Here is an 864-nt window from a genome sequence, read left to right on the forward strand (position 1 = left end):
AGCGCCAATAATCATAATATCACAAGGGCACAGTCGAGTGGTCCGCCCTCCCATGATCACCAAAGGCACATCCCCTATCTATCTTTGCAATCACCCAGGAAGTAACACCCGCAATGCCAAACATATCACATAAGCATGCCTCACATGCCTCGGTGCCCTAGTAGTGGTCAATAAAACATTTATAATGAAACTCACTTTGAAATCATATTTTGCATGAAAGATTTTCAATCGTGTTACATGTCGTGCATGCATATGAAAATGCTCATAAATGAAAATCGATGTCAATAGGTTACGCAATCTCATACTCAATGATCGTAACCACCATATGATGTGCTATAAGCCTCTTATCAAAGTTATGTAGATATTTCAACATTACTATGTCACATATACTAGGTTCTTGCATCGTAGTTGCAAATGGATTTTCACTTACCTTTCGCCTTTATGTGTGTAAGCTCCTATGGAGTGTGTATCAATTCCCTTTGTCGTTCAACGTCGAAAAGTTGCCTGTATTGTCATCTAATATTAAATACAATCCTCCATTTAATAATCCTAACACACACAATCCCAAAATACGTCCATTCACGCCGAAACAATTTAGACAAAATCATTATTTCAAGTTACCGATGACATTATAAACTAATCACATAAGTCTCGCTTATTTAATAGAATTTTGAATATTTTTATCGAAAGAACATAGGACTCACCTAAATTAAAAGTTTGCGACTTGGAAAAAAAAAAAAAAAGCAAATTTATTGAGGAGTCAAGTGCTCAAGGGGAAATATTTAGGGCCGCAGCTGCAAATTCTGTTTTCATTACACAACTTTGTTTTGTTCTATAAGTGATTCAAATTCAATAATTGTTTCA

This window comes from Olea europaea, chromosome 18, assembly GCF_002742605.1.
Source record: "Olea europaea var. sylvestris chromosome 18, O_europaea_v1, whole genome shotgun sequence".
Taxonomy (NCBI): domain Eukaryota; kingdom Viridiplantae; phylum Streptophyta; class Magnoliopsida; order Lamiales; family Oleaceae; genus Olea; species Olea europaea.